The sequence below is a fragment of the Pteronotus mesoamericanus genome, unplaced genomic scaffold (genome assembly GCF_021234165.1).
Source record: "Pteronotus mesoamericanus isolate MK-2021 breed Mesoamerican mustached bat unplaced genomic scaffold, CSHL_Meso_final contig_25, whole genome shotgun sequence".
Taxonomy (NCBI): domain Eukaryota; kingdom Metazoa; phylum Chordata; class Mammalia; order Chiroptera; family Mormoopidae; genus Pteronotus; species Pteronotus mesoamericanus.
In genome coordinates this window covers 14968856-14990916 of record NW_026555105.1, presented here as the reverse complement: position 1 = coordinate 14990916, position 22061 = coordinate 14968856, and the positions used below count along the sequence as shown (strand labels likewise).

Here is a 22061-nt window from a genome sequence, read left to right as displayed (position 1 = left end):
ATGGAGATAATGATTGTATCCACCGAAAGGGCTTGCTGTGAACGTTAAATTAAGTAATGCCTGTGAAGCTCTTGAACATTTCACTATATACATATCTACTTATATGTATATAACAAAATAACAAAGTATTAATATAATAAAAATATAATAAAACAATCACACAGCAGTTATATAATATAGTGATATATAAGATAAACATTTTTATAAATATATAAAAATTATAATGCATTTATATGTGTATACAAATAATCACAGTTATGTTTATAAAATCCGGAAACAAGAATATGTGCCATGTGGTCTAAGACATTTTCACTTTACAAAGTGAATGAATAAATAAATATAAACACATTCACACTCCTATTATCTGTTTCTATACCTTATGGATACCCTGTACTGGTTATATTTTATTTAATTTTATTATTATTATGTGTCCCATGATCCAGATATCACACTACCCAAGAGCAGCTATAAAACACCCATTTTACAGTTGGGTAAACTGAGACCCAAAGAGGTTGAGAACCTTGACCAAGGTGACAGAGCAGGCTCAGAACCCCCAGGATTCGAGCTCTTGTCACTGGCCTCATGGCTTCTTAGTTTGTTTCTTGTGACAGGGATGAATGGAGGACCCATGAATTGGCCAGAGCCTTCTTCTCTGAGCACACCCCGAGAGGTCCCCCCGATCGTTGTGCAGCTGTGATTTGTGCTTGTGTCCTGTGTTCGTCCTTGGCAGCCTCTGGTCCCTCTCTGTATCCAAGTCCTTTCTGGCTGTCCCTTGGGGGGGCCAGCCACGTTTCCTGGGTCCCTCTGGGCTCCTGCCTCCGCACACCCGCCAGACATTCGGTGCTAAAGCAATCAAGGAATGAACTGAGATGAGACATGGTGGCACTTGTTGCACTGGAGGGTGCTGGGTTCGGTGCCGGCTGCTCCTCAGATTCTAGAACCCCCTGAGAAGCACAATTCCATTTCGGTTATGGAGCGCTCTGGGAAACAAGGAGAGAGGCCTTGCTGGGAGCACTCAGCCAAGAGCCTGGGGCGAGCAGCCCCTTCGGGAGAGGCGTGAAATCCCAGGCTCAGAGGACACGACCCCGCGAGGCCTCTTCCCTCGTGTCATTTGCCAGGTGCTGGGTGACGTGGCAGGCCCATCCCACTCAGTGGGGGGCACATGATGATGTCTAATTTTTGCCGTGGGCGATATAGTTCATCATCTCCTCTTTCATCTTTTACTTCCTTCTTCCCTGACAAAGTCCCATTTCCTCCTTCCTGAAGGGGCTTTGCAGAGGCTCTGTGAGCTGGCTGTGGGGCTTCCGGAGGTGTTCTGGTCAGAAAGAGCACCCAGGGCCTGCCCCTTAGGCCTGCGTGTGACCTTGAGTGGCTGCCTTCACCTCTCTGGCTCCAGTTTCTTAATTTGAAAAATGGGGGTCTGACCCTTGCCCTCAAGGGGGTGTGGCAAGAATTAGACAAGATCCTGAATGTGACAGCTCTTTGGAAAGTAACCCTGACGCTTGCACCAGCATGGTGACCATTTTAACAGTTTTTTTCTTTCCTTACCAGACTCTAATGTTTTTAAAGAACCCAAATATATACAAACATTCTTCTCATAAGAAAATCAAACACAGAAGTATACAGAACAAAAATTCCTCCCTCACTGCCTCCCTCCCATCCTTCCTTCTGTAATTAGTACTGCTGTTTGATGTGTTTCCTCCCAGGCATTTTTCTCCTTTACCTGTGTATCTGTGGGCTTGGAGAAATAGAGCTGGTCGGGATTTTTCGTTTTCGTTTTTATGTCGGCGATAACATCCAGGATACATTATTCAACAGTTTCCTTTTTTTCACCCAATAGTATATCTTGGAGGGGTTTTCATGCCAGTACATCTATAGTGGAATAATAGATCTGTGTAATTTTTTAACTGCTGCATAGTATTCCATAGTATGGATTCACTAGGATTTTTGAACTGGTTCCTCATTGATGGGCATGGAAGTGTTTCAGTGGTTTTGCTTTTGCCAAAATAAACATTTTGTGCACACCTGCGAATGTTTATCTAGGACAGATGTGGAAAAACTGAGCTGAACCCAGGGGTATGTGCATTAAATTTGAATGAGAAAACTGCCATGCCCCCGGGCTGGCTCCCTGGCTCTGGGGACAGCCAGGAGAGGGCGGAGGGCCAGAGCACTGTGCATTGTGCACTGTGGCAGGCTGTGGGGGTGGGTGCAAGGTGCCCAGGGGGGCCACAGGTGGCTCGGTTTTAGGGGAGGGAAGTGAAGCTGCCATCTGTCAGCAGGTAATCTCTCCCGGTTCTGCTCAGCTTCCTGCTAGCATGACGGAGCCCGCTGCTCCCAGCTGGCCAGGATGGCTTCTGTGTGCTGGGGAGCCGGTGTTGGGGAGGCTGCTGGGGCGTTAGCTCACAGCGGGATGGGAACGTGGGGTGGCAGCTCCCCCGCTCCCCTGAGCTCACAGCAGTGGCTGAGTCAACCTCCTCCACCTGCCAGGGCGATGGGAATCACTCCGGGGAAAGGCAACGCTGGGGGACTCCGAGCTCTCTTCTCAGGCTAAGGTCAGGCACCGTGGACCCTCCTGGGCCCGGGGCCTGTCCGAGCCCCATCCTCCTGTTCCCACTGCCCATTCTTTTTTAAGTGGCTTTATTGAGGTTCAATTTATATATCATAAAACATGCCCATTTATAGTGTATCATTCAATAACTCAGTAAATTTACAGAGTTGTACATCTATCACCACCATGCAGTCTTAGAGCATTTCGTCACCCCCAAAAGAAACTTTGTGCCCTTCTGTAGTCGCTCCTGGTTCCCACCCCCACCCCCAGCCCTGGGCAACCAGTGATCTATTCTCTGCTTCTATGTATTTGCTTTTCTGGACAATTCTCTACCTGGACTGACACAATATGTGATCTTTCATGATGGCTTCTTCATGTAGAATAATGTTTTCAAGGTGCACCTGGGGTGTGGGGTATATCAGGAAGGATGCCATTCCCTTTTATTGTCCCAAAGTATCCTGATGGATGGGTGGACCACATTGTGTTTCTCCGGTCACCAGGTGATGAACATTTAGATGGTTTCCATTTTGGATTATGATGATGAACAATGTTGCTGAGAACATTTATGTGCAACTCTTTGGGTGGGCATGTTTTCAAGTCTCTTGGGGAGTTACTTAAGAATGGCATGGCTGGATCATATGGGAAATCTATGTTTAACTTTTTTAAAAACTGCCAAACTGTTTCCAAAAATGGGTGCATCCTTTTACGTCTTCAAACCCCATTTTACAGCTTCTCATCTGAGAGACTATGTCATTTGCTGAGACCTCTCAGGTTTCCCATGTCAGACCCAGAACGTGGAGGTGGACCAGTTGCCTCTGAAGGCAGATCGGTTGCCCCTGCTTCTAACAACCAGGCGGCCCCCGCACCTCCTGCAGTTGGTTTTCCCTAGGAAATAAGAGAACCGCCCACTTGTGGTTCTGGTCTGTGTCTCTTTGGGCCTTACGATCCCTGGTGTTTCTGCTGCCTATTCGGTCCTTTGCATCGGGGGTCCCTGCATAAGCTTGCCATTCCTATCTGAAGCTTCTTTCCAAGGCCACAGGAGCCCAGGCGCCCTGGAAATGATCGAACATTTGTTAACGTGTCAGTGCGTCTGTTCTCTCAGAATCTGTAGGGTTTTCTTTATGGAAACTCTTATCACACTCAAAAGTTTGAGCGATTCTTCTATAGCCTAAATTTAGCTCTTCAACTGTTATTCTCATGGTAAAGGTTTTCAAACTTTTTTAAGCAGTGGAAACTTTTCTTTAAATGAAATATTATGCAGAACCCCAATATGTAAAGCAGATGAAAGAGCTATTCTGGTTGGGACAGGAACCTTGTCCACCCCCACTCCTGTCCCAGCCGCCCCTGCAAACCTCTCCCTCACCCTTGGGTGCATCAGCAGACACCCGGGCTCTGCAAGGCACCCTGAAACCATTGACTCATCTGAAGGAAACGCTGCTCTGACTTTCACTTTTGATACTTTGGAAAGGGGAAGTTTCTTTTCTCCTAATCATAAAAATATGCATCCTTATAGAAAATCTTAAAAGGAGAAGACAAAAAAGAAACGTAAAGATGAAAATAAAATCAAACCAACTTCTCGCTAAACAGAAGCAACCATTGATGATATTTTGGTATTGTTGTATCAGTCAGGATCCTGATAGGAAACAAATGGTGTTCTCTCATGGGGGTAATTTGAGAAAGGTTTAATAAAGTGGAAATTTGCAGAGTTTAGGACAACAGTCCTCAATGTTTTTGGTCTCAGGGCCCCTTTATGTTCTTAAAAACCGAGAACCCCCTAATAGCTTTTGTTTAATTGGTTTCTATATATCGATATTTACTATATTAGAATTTAAAACTGCCCTGGCTCGGGTGGCCCAGTGGATGGAGTGCCAGCCTGTGAACCAAAGTGTCATGGGTTCGTTTCCCAGTCAGGGCACATGGCTGGATTACAAGCCAGATCCCCCGCTGGGGGCACATGAGAGGCAACCACACACTGATTTCTCTCCCTCGCTCCCTCCCTTCCCCTCTGTCTAGAAATAAATAAATAAAATCTTTTAAAAAAAAGAAATTAAAACTGAGGAATTAAATATGTATTATTAATGAAAACATACCATTAAATCTACTATCTCTTGTAACTAATTTTCTATTTCTGCATAGCAGATGAGCTCCATGTTTAGCAGCTTCAAATGATAAACATTTATATCTCACACAGTTTCTGTGGGTCAAGAACCCAGGAGCTGCTTAGCGGGGTGGTTCTATCTCAGGATCTCTCAGAGGCTGTGGTCTCTCAGGTTTAGCTGGGACTGGAGGAACTACTTCCAAGATGGCTCACTCACATGGCTCTTGGCAGATGGCCTCAGTTGCTGGTCATGGGAGTCTCTCTGTAGGGCCGCTTGAGCATCCTCTCAACATGGCAGTGGACTTCCGTCAGTGTGAGTGAGCCCCACTTATGAACAAGGAGGAAACCACAATGCCTTTTATGACCTCACCTTGGAAGTCACGTGCCATCACCTCTGCATATTTAATTCCTGCTCTGTGGAAGGGAGTTGGGCTCTCCCTCACGAAGGGAGAAGGATGTGCAAATATGTTCTAAAACCACCACACAAGTTAACCTCAATAGTGATATTTTTTTTTAAAACAAACAAAAAAAATAGAAGAGTAGTCTTGTTTTATATTTTTGCAAAACTTTTAAAGGTCTGGCTTAAAAGAAGACAGCTGGATTCTCTTCTTTGCTTGTGCTTTCAATATGTTGTGATATGTTATTTTGGTTGAAGTAAATGAAGAAAATCTTACCTCACACAGATATGTAGTTGAAGAAGAGAGGAAATATTTTAATTGCCTTTCCAAATCATTGTGGATATTCTTTGACACCAAAATCAAACTCAACAGGCTGTAGTTTCTTGAAATTTAATTGCAGTGTGGAATCTGACACCATATCAATTTTTAGCTTTTCTTACTGTTAGGTTAAAATCCATTTGTCTGTCTTACCTTTTGAAAAGTAGCTCTTTTACCCATGCATACTTTTTAAAAATAAATATAACATGTTGGTCTGTTAGAAAATATTGGTTCACTTTTTTTTTTTTTTTGGATATGATACTGAAAATACAAGCAACAAAAACAAAGGTAAACAAGTCCACATATTAGATAAGGAGTTAAAATCCACAACGTATGAGGAACTCTTACAAATACAACTGAAAAAAAGACAGGGGGCCTGAATAGACTTTTTTTTTTTCCCCCAAAGAAGACACGCAAATGGCCAACAGGCACATGAAATGATGCTCCACATCACTAATCATCAAGGAAATTCAAGTGAAAACCATAATGAGATACCACCTCACACTGTTAGAACGGCTACCATTGAAAAGACAAGCGATAACAAGTGTTGGTGAGGATATGGGGGAGGGGAGCCCTTGTGCACTCTTGGTGGGAATGTAAACTGGTGCAGCCGCTCTGGAAAACAGTATGAAGCTTCCTTAGAAAAATTAAAACTAGAGCCACCCTATGACCCGGCAATATACTACATACTTTTGGGTATTTATCCAAAGGAAATGAAATCACTACCTTGTAGAGATAACTGCACCCCAATGTTAATCACAACAAAGGTATAATGATTGGTATCCATTATCATGGTATTTTATAGAGTATCAGAGTAGTTTCACTGCCCTAAAAATGCTTGGTGCTCTGCCTATGTATCTCCCCCCCCGACCTCCCGGCAGCCACTGACCTTTTTACTGTCCCCATAGTTTTGCCTTTTCCAGGATGTCATTTGGTTGGACTCACACAGTATGTAGCCTTTTCAAATTGGCCTCTTTCACTTAGTCATATGCATTTAAAGTTCTTCCATGTCTTTTCTTGGCTTTATAACTCATGTCTTTTTAGTACTAAATAATATTCCATTGTCTGGATATATCACTGTTTATCCATTCACCTACTGAAAGACATCATGTTTGCTCCTAAGAAGCAAATTATTCATAGTTTTGGCAATTTTGAATGAAGCTGTTATAAACATCCAGTTGCAGGTTTTCATGTAAACATAAGTTTTCCATTCTTTGAGTAAATACCAAGGAGTGTGATTGTTGGATAGCATGGTAAAAGTATGTTTAGTTTGGTAAAAAAACCACAAACGCTTTTCCAATTGACTGTACCATTTTGCGTTCCCACCAACAATGGACGAGAGTTCCTGTTGCTCCACATCCTCAGAGCAAGCAGCTGGTGGTGTTGGTGTTATGTATTTTGCTTATTCTCGTGGTTGTGTAGCTGTATCTCATTGTTGCTTTAATTTGCATTTCCCTGATGACATAATGTGGAGCATCTTTTCATATGCTTGTTTGCCATCTGTGTCTCTTCTTTGGTTTGATTTTTTTTTTTTTTTTTTACTGTGCATATGAAGCAGGGGATGTGGTGATTACTTGTACAGTTTGGTGCCACTGGCCTGACTGTGCTAAAATAACAGTGATTTTTCTCCACCATTGCTTTGGCACCATCAGTACCAACGTCAACACAATGGAAAAGGGCAAATGCCATCTTAGTGTTATTATGAAAATGGTTTTGAGCTCCTGCATGCTCTGAAAGAGCCTTGGGGACCACTTTGGGAACCACTGGTTTACAGGAACCAGCATGGAATGGTGCAGTGCCCAGGGGCTAGCAAAAGTGGGTAGCTGTTACCATCCCCAAACCTGAAGGGGCCGTGGGAAGGGGAACCTGCTCAGCCCTAAGGATGGCACTGCAGAGAGAGGGCTGCCTAACAGGAGCGCGTCTTTTTCTAGCTTTCTTCCAGCCTTCTTTCCGTGTTCCCCATTACCAAGCCCAATCAGAAAGCAGAATGCAAGGAAGCCCCTGGGGTAGTCCAGGTGGCTGGGCTTCCCCAGCCATGAAGCAGAGTGGCGTACCCACCCCAGTTGTGTTCAACCGTTTGTATCTGCACACAAACACAGAGTGAGTGTGTATAGAACTTTTTGCCCTACCATTCATTTATCAACTCAATAAAATTAGGCATCTACTCTGTGCTTTGACGAACCTAAACAAAATGATAATATAAATAAGGACTGGCGTGGAAGGCCATGTGTAAGGTATGGATTTTGAGGTTGTTACCAATTTTTGCTACTATAAATTATGCCATGGCGATTATCCTTGTATAAAAGTAGCTGGCCACCACTTTGATTATTTACTCAGCGTAGATTCCCAGAAGTTCAATAGATTTGAAGATATAAACATCTGAAAGCTCCTTTGGTCGCCGGGAAGGCTGGGTCAGGTTGTACTCCCACCAGCAGTGAGTCCCAGGTCTGCTTCGCCACTGCCTTCCTCATCAGCACGACAGGGCCCCTGAGAATGGATCTTTGCTCATACAGTTGAATGGGGGAAATAGTCCTGTTGTTTTAATTTGCATACAGTTGAGAAGTTCAAGGTTGAATATATATCTGTTTATGAACTTACTGGTCATTTCTTTCTTTCCCTGAGTTGCCTATTTTTTCTGTCCGTTTTTCACTAGTGTGTTTCTTTTTCTTATTAATTTTAACGATTATGTATGTTTGTGTGTGAAAGAGGAGTTTTGGGAGTAGGAGAGAAAGGGAGAGAATGAAAATGAAGAAGATGTCAACCCTTGCTGTCATGTATGGTACAAATATTTTTGGCATTGCATGTGTGTTTTCACATTATAGTAGTGTTTTTATACTCTGGAGTTCTTAATCTTTATGTAGTCAAACCAAGTAATATTGCTTTTTCTCATTATTTTGTTCTTTACTTTTATCTCTCTGAAACAAGGGTCAGAAACTATGGCTAGAAGGCCAAATGTTCCCTCCATCTGTCTTTATAAATAAAGATTTATTGGAACACAACCATTGGAATACAACCATATTGTCTATGGTTGCTTTCACACTACAGCAGCAGATTGGGTAGTTGCAACAGAGACTGTCAAGCTTGCAAAGATGAAAATATTTAATCTCTAGCCCTTAACAGAAAGTTTGTTACTCTTGGTTTAATGTGCTTCTCATCGAGCTATGTATACTAACCTACACGTTCTTCTAGATTTTGCGGCCTTATTTAAATAAATTAAGTACATAATCCTTTAAAATCTCATTTCAGTATAAAGTAGTAAATTAAATACAGGATCTGGCACAAATAATGCCCCTTTTTTATTACAAAATTTTTTATTACCAAATCACAAGCATGTAATTCTGTAACATAACAATATCACACTCAGGTATACCATGTGACATTTTAGGTGAAATGTTCAAATTGCTGTCCGTCTCATGAGAGACATTCACGTACCCTACCAGCCACACTCAAGCAGATGTCGCTTCTGCCAGATCCTGCTGATCTCTTTTCCCCTCAAAGAGTTGTCAGTTGTCCCAGCATCTTTCCCTTCCCCTTGACTTCGCAATGCCACCTTCATACCCTACAGCCTCACCTGCAAAGAAGGGTAACTTCTTTAAAGGGTAAGCTGTTTATTCCGTCCGACGACCTGTTTTTGTGCTAGGCACATACTATTTTGATCCTTCTAGCTTTATATTGTGGCTTTTCCTATCTGATACAGATAGGAAAAGTCCTTTCTTATATTCTTCTTCTTTTACAAAATGTTCTTGGTTATTTTTAGCGGTTCACATAATATTTAAGATCTTTTGGTCAGGTTTTGCCTCCAAATTTCAAAAATACTTTCCTCCAAAATTGGTGCGTGTTACGAATGGGTATACGGTTTCAGTTTTAAAGGATGGGAAGCTTTCTGGAGACGGATGGTGTGATGGTTGCATAACGTTATGAATATATTTAATACCACTGAACACTTAAAAATGATTCAGGTGGTGTAGTTTATGTGATGTGTATTTTATTACAATAAAAATAATTTTAAACCCCCCCAAAAAAACATTTAGCCAGGGTCTGGAGTGAGAGGAAACGGCAAGTGACTGTCTAATGAGTCTAGCACTCAGTTTGAGACGATGAAGAAGTTCTGGAGCTGGACGGTGGATGGTTGCGTAACAGTGTTAATGTGTTAACAGCACTGTTAACTGTACACTGAAAATGGTTAAAATGGTAAATCTTATGTTTCCTATATTTTACCACAATTAAAAACATTAATTTGGTAAATGGATATCTTTGTCATAATGAGCTTTCTAAGTAGGCAAATGCTTCATGTCTCTATTGGGTGAGTACTCATTTAGGTCCTTTAGGAAAGCTACAGGTTTTTTGTTTTTGTTTTGTTTTTACCATATAAATCCTGTCTATTTCTTGAAAGGAAGGTTTGAAGGTTTTATACATTTATTTTGTAGCAAGCCATTTTACTGAATTCTCCTTAGTCTCAGTTTTCCCCTAGGTTCCTTTGGGGCTTTCTGTGCCAAAAAAAACATTGTTTGCAGATGATAAGGTTGTCTGTTCCTTCCAGTGCTTCACTGAGCCTGCCATGCCCTCAGCCTATATCCATCCTCCCATCTCTTCCCTCCAGGCTAACTGCTCCAGTCCCTTCTGCTGACTTTTTTGAGCTGTGACTTTGAGATGGGTGAGCATGCTCTACTTTGCCTCTATCTTTCCCAAAGTCCGACTAGGCTCACTTTACAGGGAATGCAACTGCCACTCTCTTCATTCTGGTTGAATTTGAGCGTTAGCTTCGCCCAAGTTTCTGTTGGTTTTTCAGGCAGCCGCCATTGACTCCTTTGGGGGATATAGGAAACTAAATTCTCCAAGTCGGTTTCCCCTTAGTAAAGTTACATCTTCCCCATCCTGTCCTTGTGCAATTGATGTTTTAAAAACTATTCTTTGAACTATATTGTTCATCCTCACAAGGGAAAAGCTGGTTGCATTTTGTCATGTTGAGCACACCCTATGACCAGCGCTCCCTCAGATCAAGAAACAGAACATCACCAGCTCACCCAGATGCCTTCCTGGATGCACAGGTGATTTTCAGCACTGAAGCAGAGGCCCTCAATTTATCTTGTTGAGTTCTGAGACAATGATGCACTGGTTCACATACCTTTGGATTCATAAATGATAAATGAAGACTTCCGTATTACCAGCAACAGAAATCCAACTCCGACTAATTAACGTATGTAGATATAGGGGGCTTCCAAAAAATATCTCTGAGTGGATGAGTGTCAGTGACATGACGTGTATAACCTGTCTTTCTGTAAATCCAATAGGAATAGTTTCTCTTTCCAACAGTGTCCCAGGTTGATCAACTCCCAGAATTGAATCTCTTTAGCTATGAATGGTTATATACCCACCTCTGGGCTCATCGCAGTGGTTAGAGCAGGGATGCAGTCCTGTGATTGGTCCAAACTGAGTCATGTGCCTGAATCAGTTCCTCCTAAAACACATGGACTGACACTTGGAGATATGTCCAAGGAAAATGGGGATGCCATTACTAGAAAGGAGGGAAGATGGATGCCAGCCAGGCCATAAATAAATGTCTACCTCAAATGAAAGATCAATCAGCAATTTCTACCATACAGGCATACCTCAGGGATATTGTGGATTTGGTTCCAAAACACCATAATAAAGTAGTCACCAGAATTTTTTGGTTTTTCACCACAATTAAAAGTTGCATTTGCACTCTGGCTGGGTGGCTCAGTGGGTTGGAGCGTCGTCCCAATCAATGTTTGTCTCTCACATCAATGTTTTTCTCTCTCTCTCTTTCTCTGTCTCACTCTCTCTCAAATTAATGAATATATAATAATAACTTAAGTAGCCAACTGTGGTTAGGCTACAGGCTAACTGTTAGGCTACTGTAGAGGACAACAGGATTCTAGACCATTATTCAAATCCCTAATGAAAATGTGGGACAGGTCATGGCCAAAGACAGAGCCTGGGACCCAACCCATATTATAATGCATATTAAAGAACAAAATTCAATGGAGTAAATCCAACTAGCAAACCAGAAGGGGGCTCTGATGATTTATACAAAATGGAAGGTTTTAAAGGCAGAAAGAGGGTGAGACTAAAAAGTTGAAAGAGTGGATTATTTCAGGCCAAGACACCTGTCCTTAGGGGGGAGGGCATGGGGTTTTATCGGGCAGGTCACCTCGCTAGTGTTGGTCAGGAAATTCTGGTCTGATTGGTTTACAATGTCACTCCTTCAAGAGGCTTAAAAAACAGTTAGTTACTAAGTTTTGGTTTGGTCATGTGGCCTAGCAAAAGAGACTCCACTTCAGTCTGTTGTTTCTTTTTAAATATGTATCTGAGTCTATCATTACCCATTAGGAATAGTTGTTCAACTGAAATGAACTTAACTATACTGTTATTTGTAGTTGGTATATGGGAACAATAGCAAGAATCTCTACTATTAAAAAAAAAAATCCTTTCCCTCCTATAAAAATTTGGAAGATTCTCTCTGAGGATTAAATTGTAGCAGAGATTTGTGTGCAGACCTTCACGGAACCCCGTCTGGTCATCTGGCCAGCTCAGTAGTGAATGAGAGGCAGGGCTCGGCCAGCTGGAGCTCCGGCACTAGCCAAGTTGCTTTGATGAGAACACAGAATCAGCATCCTTAATGGTGGATAATATTATTATGAAGAGAGCCTTGTCAAGAACAGATGCCTAGAAAAAGGAGGCTAGGCGATCATTTAGGAGCAATGGTATCTAAATTCTGTCCAGGGGAGAGGATAACGTGACCAACAGCTTTGAAAATTACCCTTCTGTTGCTAAGACAATGTGATTATGGAAACCCATTTTGACATAATGGCATTAACTACGATGATCATGTACCTTCTTGTAACTCTCTGATTATAATGACATTTATGAATGACAGTCCAGCCAGGTCTGCCTGCAGATACAGAATGAGTTAACGATGCTTAAACGAATTTCTGGCATGCCAGACAATTCTCTTTCTCATTGAAACTGCATTGTGGTTTTACTTGGCAGCCTCCTGTTGCTTGGATCATATGAGACTCCTCTTGGGGGAAGAAATCCCTGGTGGACTTGTAAACCGTGACCCATTACCTAAGCGATGCCATTCTGGGGGACTTGGCCAATTGGAACTCTCCTGGAACCTCCCTAAAACACCATGATGCTCAAGCAGCATTTCCCCAGGGTTATTGATAAGGAGATACAGGAGAGACTTGTCAAATGCTCCCTGGAGTCCAGGCATTCACTGTATTTGACATTTCTCAGTCTAGTGACATTTCTCAGATAGATGAGATTTTTCTAGCACACTTTATTCTTGCTTGGCTTCTAGGGACCACTGTTTCCTTTCTAATGGAGTGAGAAAATAGTCATTATTTCTGTTAAAGAAACTCAGAGGCTCTTCGAATACATACCTATATCTTTCAACAGTCACCAAAGCCGAAGCCATCAAATGACCATGTGGAGGAAGGCTGGGGCTTGACAAATAGAAGAATGCTCCAGAATCTGCACAGAGCATTGCCTTGTCCAGCACGTCCATGCCATGTTTGTGCCAGGAAAGCAGAACTGATCTCACAGCCCCATCTGCTGCCTCCCATATTTGAAGGAGGAAATGTGTCCAGGGCAGAAGTGAAGGCAAAGAAAGGAAAATAGGAAACTGCTGGGTCAGAGAGAGGGCAGTAGTACCTTTGGCATTTACATAGGAAAAGCTACGCGAAGCCCAAATCTTGACGGAGGAATCAGTGGTTCCCAGTCCTGCAAGAGAAACCCTGGGACACAGGCATTTTGGCTTAAGGACTCCAATTACCTGGACACCACAAAGGTAGCAACGGCAGTTCTCCAGGTGCGTCATCATCAAGAACTGTACTGTATCTGCTGCCTGTTGTTACATAACAAACTACTCTAAAACACTTAGTGGCTTAAACCAGCAACTTATTTCTCAATGATTTTTTTAAACTTTATTGATTTTAGAGAGACAGAGAGGGAAGAGAGGAGAGAGAGAGAATATTTATTGGTTGATTCCTATAAGAGCTCTGACTGGGGATTGAACAATCCTGCAATGCTGGCACATTGGGGCGATGCTCTAAACAACTGAGCTAGACCTTCAATGATTCTTTGAATTGACTAGGCAGTTCTTCTGGTCTTGCCTGGGCTCATTCATGAGGCTGCAGTTGGCTACAGGGTCAGCCAGTGTCTTGTCTCAGCTGGATGGCTGGGATTCTCTCTCCATGTGGTCTTTCAGCTTGGGCTTCATCCACCATGGCAGTCTCAGGGTTCCAAGAGAGCAAGTTCCAGTGCACAAATATTTATTGTTACAATCTACCACACATTCTACACTGTGATCTAGACCAGAATTCTAGCAACCCAGTGTGATAACCGTGGGCATGCCACGTTGATCAAATGCTACGATTACCTGTGGATATTCTGGAATGTCTGGGATGAACCGGGTGGACCAACCACCGCTACCAGAGTTCTCTGTCCGGGAACCCTGGACTCTGGGTCAAGCATGCCAAGTATGTGACTGGCATTGATGCTAAAACCATGGCAGTCAGAATTTAGCATTAGGGAATGGTGCTTGTGCTTATTTAATTTTATTGCTTATTAGCTGCATAGCCATGACAGTGATTTATGTGATTTCATAATATTAGGATGAACCCTCAGTAATTGGTGTTAAAGTCTGGATCAATGTTGAAACAGAAACAAGAACAGAAAAATAATCATCTACCAGATGGAACAAATTATTAGTTCATAAATGCAGTGTGCTCAATAGATAAAATCTCCCAAAATATGGGTGGCATAGGAGAAATGGAATTGAAAGGGCCCTTAGTGGAGAGGTTGGGAAGCTTCACAGAAAGGTAACAGACCTTAGAAGTTAGGAACACGAGCCAGACAACACCTAAATTTTAATCGCCATTTCGTGACCTTAGGTGAGTTACTTAATCGCTTTGTGCCCAGACTCCTTATCTGTGAAGTGTGGAGAATAATGACTGTTGGTGGGGGCGGTTGTTGGTGACTGTGAAGATTCGTAGAGATAAAGGCTGGACAGTGAGCATAGGCAAGTAGCTGTTCCTATCATCTACCACTAGCCTCTGTTTCAATGGGCCTAAGGGAAGGTTAACATCTCTTCCTTTTCCTTTCTAATCCTGCTCACCCCCATTGCCATAATTACCCTCATCTCCTCTGTCTTTGTTTACTCAGCATCAGCTTCCTAGCAGTCATTTGTATAAGAGTATTCTGATCGTAGTCATTTGCACTTTAGTATGAAAGAGTTAAAACTTTTTTTTTTCCACAGCAGTTTTCACTGTTAGTCAGTGGGAAGTGAAATGCTTTGGCCACCCCACATAATGCAGCGCTTATAGCCTGCTTGCATGAGAGAGCCCTTTCAGGCTGTTACTGAGACTGTAGAACTCAAGGTGCCTGGGATTTCCTGGTTTCTTGTTATCATTTCTTAGGGTAGTCACAAATACTCATTGTGCTTGGCTTGAGCTATTTGAATGTTTAAAACCCATCTATAATTATAAAAGCTCTTTGGAGGGACCCTAATTAGCTTCTATAAATTGCTTTCTCTAACCTTTCAGAGTTAATATGATCTGCTCCCTTGTTATTTAAAACAACAACAACAAAAAAAAACAACACCCTAGATTATTTCACAAAACTTCTCCCAAGTTACTTGGCACCTAACATTTTGTCAAGGAGACATGGTGGCCAACCTTCCTCTGAATGGGCTAGGTTTCTACATAGTCATTCCTTCCAGCTCATGACTTTCTTCTTCATTTGCTGCCCACGGATGCTGAAAATAACTTGTTTTTGGCAAGCTTGGGATGAGATTCCTTATATTGAATTAGATCCACAATGAAGCTCTTGGGAGACAGCATCTTGAACTGCAGGGATGGTTAGGAGCGGGGCCCTGGCGAGGATAGGGGGCTGTTGTCTGAGCACCATACATGGAGCTTGGAGAGCTGTTACCGGGCCATTCCTCTGACCCACTCGGGCCCGCCATGTGGCAGAGGCTCCTGGCTCTGCCTGGCAGTGCTCCCTGCCTTGTACCATGGGGCCTCTGCCTTCCCACTCCCTGTAGCCCAGACCGCAGGCCTCAGAGATAATTAGCAGGAAACTTTCCATCTCTAAACATCAGCTGCTTGGTTCGGGAAATTGTTTCTTGCAGATGTGTGTATGTGTGTGTGTGTGTGTGTGGACAGATTTGTCCTAACTAAATCAAAGACTCCTTTGATTGTTCCAAACTGGTGTTAAGTTAGAAGATAATACCTCTGGGTAGTATGAGGGTGAGAGAGAAGCTGGGGAGTGGCAAAATAGCTGGGTGACAAGTGATCATCTAAACGGGTGACAGGGAGTTGGATAATGAGCAGCTAAGGTAATGGAGAAGTAACTGGAGAGAGAGGGAGTAGCTGGGCCATGAGGGAGTAGCTGGGGAGTGAAAAAATAACTGAATAATGAAGGCAAAGCGCAAGGTGGGCGTTGCTACAGTAAGACAACAGAAAAGTCCCAGATCTGGAGTAGGGGCCATTCTGCTCTGCTCCCATCGTGTCCATTTGTTACTTTCTTGGGTCCTGCTGGTGTGAAACAAACTCAGTCTAGGTCTGTATCAGGTAGCTGGAACCTGGGCTGTTGTAAACCAGCTCTGCAGGGAAACAGCTCTCTGGGATTAAGGCTGAGGTTGTGGTAGCAGTGGGTAGGTGCAATGTAGCTGGGTGAGTTTCTTCTTTTTAGGGAGGGGCTCTTTCTTCTTAGTCCCTCAAAGGATGGGTGAGGTTTCTGCCAGAGGTCCTAGCATAACCCACTTCTGAGTCCCCCACTGCACCGTCGTCACCTTCATCATTCTATCAGTTTTCATGGACACTTACATGCCAGACAACATGCTGAAAGTCTTGCCACGTATTATCTCATTGCCTCCTTTTGACAACTCTAGGAAGTAAGTACTATTGTTAGCCCTATTTTACAGGTGGATAAACTGAGGCTTAGAAAGTTCTAGTAACTTTCCTGAGTAAGAGATAGGGCCTAGACTGGCTGACTTCAGAGCCTGTAACTCTAAGCCTTCTGCCACAGTCATGGATTACTGGGGAGCGTTTTCCCTTTTTCATAAGCCCAATCCTCCCATTCACAGTTTAACAGCATTTAGCGAGGTCTGGGCCGGGAGTGAGGGCTCAGGTAGCGTGTCCTGCTTGAGGAAGGAGCCCAAGAAACAAGCCAAGTGCCCACGGCCCCCAACTGTGGGTGGGAGCAGCTGTCTGGCAGCCGTGTTTCAAACCCATTTCCAATGAGGTCTGTCAGATAAAGTCACAATTTAGAACCAGGCTTCCCAAGGCGCACCCTCCACCGGCAATCAGACCTCAATTGCACTGAGACATTTATAGTCCATGGTGAATTTCCATCATCTGTATAGGATGAAACAGCAAGAGAAATCTCTGTCTTTGCAAAGTTTTTCCTTCTCTCTTGTGTACTTTTCAGCAAGGCATGGGCCGGATGCCACGTCAAGGGTCATGCCCAGCTGACATTTTCAAAAGTATTTTCTGATCCTAGGTGCTTGGAAAACATTATATGGCAACAATTTCAGGCTTTGGGAATTTTTTTTTCAATTCAAAAAAAAATTAACACTTGGGTCCTGTAGAACCTGACTCTTCTTATTTTATGAAAGTAACGCAATCACGTTGTCATATATCACTTGATACCTTATTTCATAAGCTGCTGGATCCCAGAAAAGCCACTCACCCCAGGAGGATCATGGTTAATGAAATTGTTTTTCACACTTGACGAAACTTAAGGTTAAACTCTAAGTAATGGAGGGGGTTGGCTATTATACAGATAGATTTTGGAGACGTGTCAAATACATCATCTTTGTCTTTGCAATTGAAAATATATTCACAAAGCCCACATAACTCTGTAGCTTTCTTAAAACTCCATTTCTGGCAAATGTATTCGGGTCTTGGTGTGCTCTGGCTAATAAACAGCTTCTGACTCATGGCACTCAGTGACTGTCATTGCATTGACACAGGTGTCATTTAGGGCATAGCTGATGGGGGCCAAAATCCCCCAAGTCAAGTAAGCCCAGAAGTATTTTCTGGTGGCCATGGCTTGGGGACCTCAGCCAGGTCACGAGGGCATTGTCTTACTTACCTTGGCCTACCAGAGCAAAAATACCATAGATTGGGTGGCTTAAGCAACAAGGATTTATTTTCTTAGAGTTCTAGAGGCTATAAGAAAGATCAAGGTGTAAGCATGGTCAGTTTCTGGTGAGAGCTCTCCTCCCGACTGCCTTCTGGCTATATCCTTACGTGGGAGGCAGAGAGAGAGAGAGAGAGAAAGAGAGAACAAATGAGAGCAAGAGCCAATTCTCTGGTTTCTCTTCTTATAAGAACACTAATTCCATCATGAGGACCCCACCCTTGTGACTCATCTAAACCTAATTATCTCCTAAAGGCATCATCTCTAAATGCCATTACATTGGGGGTGGGTAGGGCTTCAACAGAGAAATTTGAGGGGGCCATAATGCAGTCCATAGTAAGCACTTGCTGTTGTCAGGCTAGGGCGGTGGCCTCTTTGATGCTTCTGGGGTTCTCTGCAGTGCTGGAGCAGCCGGCAGGGGTCCTCCAAGGGGGGATACAAAGGCTGCCTAAGGCTAGGGCGTTATTCCAGAGGGCTGGACACAGTGAAGGAGAGTTCACTGATGATTGGAAGGGCTCTGGAGTCCCCAGATCCTAGCAGACTCAGGACGTATCGCTTTTGGGGAGAGAATCCTGATCTTTGAAAACTTTCTGGAGGACAGGAAAGGAAAGGACTAAACCTTGTCTATTGGGGAAATATGTGTATAGGGAGACTATAGCTGGTACCTAGAGGTAAAGTGAGGAGCCCCCGAGACCCAGAAATAAAATCACTGCCTGAGCCTTTGTCCAGAAAACTCCCTAGTTAATCTAAAGGATGAGGCTGGTGACTCTGAGAGGCCCTGAAGGACTGGCGGGGTCAGGGCAGGAAGAAACAAGGGTTTGTGTAATGAGGATGTGTTTGATGGAGAAGCAGCTCCGGAGGGTGTGAGCGGCCAGTGGGCCCACCCACAGAGTGGAGCGTCAGAGCACAGGGTCTGGGAGCTCTTTGTGTCTCCTGCCCCTCTTCCCATCCCCCTTCCCCTCCTCCAGGTTCCATCACATGTAGCCTTCAGAGCCTGCCTGAGTCTGCTCTACTTCTTAGCTCATCCAGCCCCCTGCCTGTCCCCAGTTCAGCTTCCCAGATGTTTTGATGTTCAAAAGAGGGTGTGCAGGCGGTGGGCGTGAATGTCTGGTGGCTGGGAAGGAGCTGGATTCCGTGTCAACAGATACAGTGGGCTGTCTTCCGTGCCCTGGGGCTTGGAGATGACCTTGGCTCTGAGTCAGGAAGCAGAGAGCATTTCTGGGCTCTCTCGGTTGAGGACTGAGCCTCCTACCCCGGAGAGGCACACCCGCAAGGCGTCTCTTGGATGTGAGTTGCCTCTCTTGTCCTCACAAGCTGCAGCATAGAATACAAAACCTGCGGAAATGGAGAAGTTCCCAGAGACAGCTTCCTGGTGTTGATAGAACCCTGTTCTGACCACAGAGACCTGATACACCTCTTACTTCCCCTCCCGTCTGTAAAGCATGAACTTGGCTGGCTTCCATCTGCCTGGACCCAGAGGCGCCGTTGACACGTTCACCTTCCTGCAGAAGCATGGCCCCACAGCACTGGGTGCGGGTGAGGGACGCTGGTTCCCCTCCCCCTCCCCTGGCCCCTGGCCCTTGGCCCCCGTCCCCTTTGTCTCTAGCATAGATGATGGAAAGACTCAGGCCCTTTCCAGGTTCACATTCTGACTCCTCTGCACATTAGCTGTGTGACCCCGGGTGAGTTGCTTTTCTAGTTGGTACCTTGGTTTTTACATTTAGATGACAGCTGTAACAATAATAGCCACCTCAATGAACTTGTGAGAATTAAATGAGGTTGTGTATGTAAGCAAACCTAGAACAGTAATTAGCATAGAGTAAGTTGCTCAAGAAAGTTATTTCCCATCTTTTCTGCTGGGTGGTACCAGATGAGAGGAGGATGTTTTATTTAACAAAAACTTTCATAAAGAAGCAGCAATTCACTCCTAGGCATTTACCCAAGAGAAATGAAAACATATGTCCACACAAATACTTGTGCATGAATGTTCATAGCCGCATTATTTATACTAGCCCCTAAGTGGAAACAACCCAAATGTCCATCAGCTGACAAATGGATAAACAAAATGTGGCACATGCCTACAATGGAATATTCTGCCATAAAAAGGAATGAAGTGCTGACATGCTACAATGTGGATGGACAAACCTTGGAAATATGCTAAATGAAAGATGCCAGACACGAAAAGTCACATATGGTATGATCCCATTCGTGTGAAATGTCCATAATTGGCAAATCTATAGAGAAAGAAAGTAAATTAGTGGTTACCTAGGACTTGGGGTGGGAGTAGGGAAAGGGAGGTGGCTGCAAATGCATATGGGGGTTATTTGCGGGGGGGGGGGTGACAAAATGTCCTAAGATTAATTGTGGTGATGGCTGTACAACTCTGTAGAAACAGTTTTTAAAAACGCTCATTGATTCGTGCCTTTTGAATAGGTGGGTTATGTGAGATATGAATTATACCTCAATGAAGCTATTTAAAAATGAAAAGTTGGGGCCATGACTGAAGCGGCTCAGTTGGTTGAGCATTGTCCCACAAAGCAAAAGGTTGCTGGTTCAATTCCCGGTCAGGGCACATGCCTGGGTTGTGGGTTCCGTCTCCCGTCAGGGTATGTAAGAGAGGCAACCCGATTGATGTTTCTCTCTCACGTAGATGTTCCTATCCCTCTCTCCCTCCCTTCTCCTCTCTCTAAAAATAGATAAATAAAATCTTTTTTAAAAAATGAAAAATTGGGGAGGAAAAAATAGCACTTGCTGTGTTTCAGAAACCTAAAGTAATTCCTAAATATTCCCCCATTGAACCCTCACAACAATACAGTGAGAGGTACTGTTATTACCTCACTTCTGCCATTGTAGAAACAGAGGCACAGAGAGGTAAAGTAACTTGCCCAAAGCCACACAGCTGGTTAGTGGCAGACCTGGGAACTGCACTCAAACATTCTGGCTTGTGCCCTAATTGCCCCCTTTAGCAGCAATCAGAGGTCAGCCTGCGTGCATGACAGAGGGGAGGGATCACAGGACCTCACCAGCTGAAAAGCCCTCCAGGGACCCCCCACGCCCACCTTCCGGGCCGGGTGGGCTATGGCCCCTGAGCAGCGCCAGGGGCACTCGGCTCTCATTGTTCCCGGTTTGTTTGTTTTTTTGCCATTGTGCTTTTTCAGTGGGATGACAGGCAGAGCGCACTGACGGTTTCATGGGGAGACAGAGGAGAGGATTGTAACAGCAGCCCCTGATCAGAGCGCCCCATTACACACCTCAGGTTTCCCTTCCCCACTCTCCAGCTTCTCTCGCAGCTCTAGCTCTTGTTCTCACCTCTGCCACCTACAGCCTCTTAAAGTCCCCCGATTGTCCACAGAGAGCCAGACTGTATCCTCAGCTGGCAAATCCCCCTCAGCGAAATGCACGCTTGCCCCCGGGGGGCCTCAGATTGCCCTCCAGCTTCAGCTGCTTTCCTTCTATTCAAGAGCCCTCTCAGCCCTCCTGGGGGGCCTGACTCCTCCTTCTGTTGTTCTCTTTGGACGCGCCCTCACCGCAGCCCCACGGGCCTTGGGTGCTCCTGCAATGTGACCACGTGAGTGTCTCCACAGAGCTCACCGCGTCCGCTCGCTTTGAAGTCTGTCAGAATCCAAGGCTCTGGTGTCCGTTGGCCACTGAGGGTGCACTGTGCGATTTCCCCGTGAGTCAAGAGGTGGATTAGCAAAGGGAGGAGAGCAAGGACTCAGGGTCAGCCAGGCTTGGGGCTGAACCCTGGCTCTGCTGTGGACTTGGGCGAGCCACTTCGTCCCTGTGAGCCTTGAGTTTCACCATCTGTAAGATGGGGGCACTGACTGCCAGGTTTAAATAAGGAAATGAATGTAGGGTGCATGGGCATATTTCCTGGCTCACAGCAAACCCCCACTAAGCAGAAACTTACTACTGCTAGGGTATCTCCAGCATACATCTGGGCCATGGCTGATGACGGCTTTCATGGTCTGAGCTCTGCCCTCAGCCTGGGCCTTCCAGCTGGGAATCTTTAGCTCCCAAGGTGTCACTTTGGCCTTCTATTTGGACCTTGTTTTGGGCTGGTTCCTTCTTTTCTCAATGATGAAGGCCCCAGCTCCAGAGGCCTTGACCCTGAACCAGGCTACGATGTGTGGCCATGTATCCTCACTTGCCGCCCCCACCAGGTGTGACTTCAGGCTCACCTGGACCTCTTACCTGGGATAGCCGGGGGACCAGTGTCTTCAGAGAGGAGTGCAATGCTTACTGGGGCAGGCTGGGCAGTGGAAGGGAAAGACCTTGGTCAGTGACCCAAACCCTGGCATCGGGGTGGGGTGGGGGTGGACCTAGATGGAGCAGCATCGAGCCTAACTCTGAGATGAAGAAGATAAGAAGCTCTGACCTACTTTGGGAGCTGCTGGCCCCTCTCAGACTTGGAGCTGCAGAAATCAGTTTGCAGACAGGCACATTCTGTTTAATTAGCATGGCCTCCTTCTGGCTGGGAAAACACCATTAAATGGGCTGGGTTGGCCTGAAATCCTGATGGTGGCCT

The 22061-nt window shown here is 44.6% G+C and overlaps 1 protein-coding gene across 1 annotated transcript in view; it reads left to right on the top strand.

The window, feature by feature from the left end:
* PPP1R16B (protein phosphatase 1 regulatory subunit 16B) overlaps nt 1-22061 on the top strand; it is an 86038-nt gene that overhangs the window by 27838 nt on the left and 36139 nt on the right. The window lies entirely within an intron of this gene.